Here is a 3533-nt window from a genome sequence, read left to right on the forward strand (position 1 = left end):
AACCTTCTGCTGGAGAAAGGTGTTTTTAAATTTTAATCACCTTATTTTAAGAAATATGTGGATTGATTGGAGATTACTGTTTCCTGGATCATGACAACGATCAGAGGTATACTTAAATTATGAGGAAAGATGGAGGATCATGTTTGTTCACTTTTCTCTGAAGAGTGAAGGGAAACATGACGATAATCTTGAAAGCAGAGAACCAAAGGGAGTATCCCTGTCTGCTGTGGCTACGACAAGAATTAAACTTTTTTTCCTGAAATGTAAAACCATTAGGCAAAAAATTTCATCAACAAAAGGAATTAGGAAATACTTTCTCAAGGAAAGGATAGTGTAACATGGGAAGGGATTGCCTGAAGATTGTGAAGACTGACACTGAAGCCTTTAAAAACAGGTCTGACAAATATCTGTCAGGAATGATGTGTAATCAATCTTCCTTAAAGTGCAGGGATGGACTACCTGATTTCTCAGACCTATTCTGGCCCTGTTTCCTGTGATTTATATGTTGTTTTTTTTAGCCTTTAGTGTGAAAGCTTTATCTTTCAAATTGATTTTTCTCTATCCCTTATTTTTTCTTTAATTCAGCCTTGTTCTTGGTATTGTGATTTTTTTATGACATTTCTCCTCTTGCTTATCTCTATGAAATAAGTCACTTTCATAAAGTGCTCTATCAAGCAAAATTATCTCTGCTGTTTGAGAAGATAACATTGGTTCCTATCATGAAAAAAATGTACATGCACAATATACAGTCTATACTGATCAGCAACCTATATTACAGATTCACTTTAACCCTTGTAAACAGGCTAGAAACATTAAGAACACAAATGGACCCATTCTAGACTGATCTGGGTGCCAGTGGGACCAGCATGTGGCCATTTCAGTGCGCAGGTGTTCAGAGGTGGGTTCGGTTGCCTTGCTTGTGTTGAGCGGTAACTTCTCTCTACCAGCCACGAGTACTTGCGGACTGATGATATTATGGGTATAAGAAATGAAGTCAGCTTTGCTGTTTATTTTTGGGATGATAATGAATTATGGGATCTGTCACATTATCTAGATGACTTATCTTAATCATGTTTTGCATCAGTGTTTATTGCTCTCTACCTTTCAGTGTGCCAAGCTGCCTGATGCATTTTGCACTGGTGATGCTTTTGTAGTCAGCACATGTATGCAGTGCAGTTAGTTTTAATAGAAAGGATTTTCCTCTCCCTCTCATCTTTCCCCAAATTTAGCAAGTAGCCAGGCACCAACCCAAAGCTTTTCTTCTCAGAAATGATGAATGTCTGACTTCTCAGCTTGGCTCTGCCACACAGTTGACTTTCAGCAAATTGTCTCTTCCTGCAGTTTGGTGACTCTTACACCCAAGTGGAACAAATGCTACTTACCTACGTTTCAGCTTTGCCAGGTAAATATGTTTACGTGTTATATTTTGTGTATACCCTAGTATAGCAACTGTAATTAAATCCTGCCAGAAATCAATGAAAAGGTCAAACAATCCAGGGATAGTGGTAAGAGTAAAGACCAGATGCACTTTTAAGAGAAGTAACCCGAGTTCTTCACCACATCTAGACCCAGAACGACCTCCTTTCTGGAGGGCAAATTTTATGTCTTTACATTTGCTAAGTATTTCATCACTTGCTTCAGAGACCTCAGCTGAAGCAATATCTTTGTTCCTCTTTTCCCTTTCCTTTCCACTTTCTTAGATGTTCTTGGACCTTGTTTCTTCTTGGCACCCTCTGCTACACAGAAGACGTGCACTGCCTGAGGACAGAGATAGCCCATGTGTTTAAATAACCCTCTAAATGTTATTGATCAATGCAGAATTTTCAGGTATAGCAAAGGGGAAGGCCCAGATAAAGTGATGAGCATTATGATTATTAGTGAAAGCAGTTTGTGCTACTCTGTATACTCTATCAGCCAAGCTTTGCTCAGTTTATTTATTCAGATGATCCCCTTAAAGTCCCATCTGATACAATGTAAAGACTTCACATGATTCCGCGGGACTGGAAGTGGGATGTATTGAAATATGTACACGCTGTATATCAATCTTTCTATAACTTTGACAGTATCTCCAGTTCCAGAAAAGTCAGGTTCTTTAAAAATGCAAGAAATGTCTCAATAGTGCATCAGAGTATGTGCTTGAAGAAATCTCCTTGATGTAAGAGTGTCTGTGAGATTCTCAGCAACTCTGAGTGCTGCCCAAAATGATTTCACAGGGACCAGGATCAGGCCAAAACCAAGAGGATTTTAAAATCTAGCTCTATAAGCTTACATTCAGCTTTTCTGTTTTCTCTTCAGTAAGTGTGCTGCTGGGATTTCTCAAACTGAAATAAAATAAGGGTCTGTCACTGGAATATCTGTCCATGCCACAGTATGAAGTCACTTGCTAAGAGAGTGTGGGTAGTTGTGTATAATGTACAAAAATAGCAGCTGGGTACTCTTTCCCCTCATGAGCAGCTAGTGCCAGACTGTTGTGTTCCTGGCCTGCATAACTGAGATGCAGAGCGAGTTAGATTAGAAGAAATTGCATGGAAACAGTCTGCATAGTTTTGAAAGCTTATACAAATGCAATAAAATACTCTGCTGTAACTTTTTGCCACTCACTGTGATGAAATGTGGTCTCTTGGCGGCTCCTTGGGTTGCTGTCCTGGGCATTAGTCAGGTACTTTTGCTATCTTTGGGAAAACACTTCTCTGATGTAATATCTGGGAATGGCACTGCCCTTCCTTTTACATTTCAGTCCTTTAGGAGGTGTGTGAGAAGCCCTAGCAAACCCTAACAGGCACCAAAAGCTTTTCACAGATGTTTTTTTATCCACTGTTATTCATCATCCCACTGTTGCTCTGCTCAGGGTTTAAGCACAGGCCTTTGCAGGCAGAAGGCAAAGCAGACTTGCTAAAGCACCTCCTGTCCCAAGAAGTCAGCTTGCCCTTGGGGGGGTCCCTGGTAAACTCTCCCAGTAAGCCAAGCTTTCCCCTTTTGCTTCACTGAGCCCCTGATTTGGGAGGCTATTGAAAATCGCTGAGAGGAGTAAATATTTCCGTTTCTGCTACTTTCGTAACTTTTTTCTTCCTCTGTGATCTCTGTGCATCCTCCCTTGCCTTCTCCATCTGAGAATCCTGATTTGGTCAAGGGGGACCATACTTCTGACAGACCTTATTTCCCTCTGTGGGAACCATCATGTTGTTTAGGATTATTGCATTTTGGTGGAGTTGCACTTAACTGGGAGGATCTGTATTGTTTCCTCTGTCCTACTGCTCCCAGGGGTTTTAGCCCAACAGGGAGGTTAAAAGAAGAGAAGACAAAGGTATGCATATTCAAAATGCAGCTGGCAGTATGTTAAAGCAGACAAAGAGATCATAAACTGTCATCACATGGCTTCTAATTGATTGTGCTGAGAGGTTCATCTCAGTGGCAAACACCCTTTTGTTTAATTGTGAATACATTAGCAGAGGAGACTGTTTCTTGGATGTTTAAAATTGCTAAAACCCTAGGTTTAAACCTAGTTTTTCTGTCAGTTCACCTTTTTTTTTTTT

The 3533-nt window shown here is 40.2% G+C and overlaps 1 long non-coding RNA gene across 1 annotated transcript in view; it reads left to right on the top strand.

The window, feature by feature from the left end:
* The first annotated feature begins 813 nt into the window (after positions 1-813).
* The window catches only part of LOC112969287, a 20550-nt gene continuing 17830 nt past the window's right edge, over positions 814-3533 (top strand). The window contains exons 1-2 of the long non-coding RNA XR_003254687.1: positions 814-898; positions 1342-1402. This is a non-coding gene — a long non-coding RNA (uncharacterized LOC112969287). The remainder of the gene's footprint in view (positions 899-1341; positions 1403-3533) is intronic.

Source organism: Apteryx rowi, unplaced genomic scaffold (genome assembly GCF_003343035.1).
Source record: "Apteryx rowi isolate R43461 unplaced genomic scaffold, aptRow1 scaffold_341, whole genome shotgun sequence".
NCBI classification, from domain to species: Eukaryota; Metazoa; Chordata; class Aves; order Apterygiformes; family Apterygidae; genus Apteryx; species Apteryx rowi.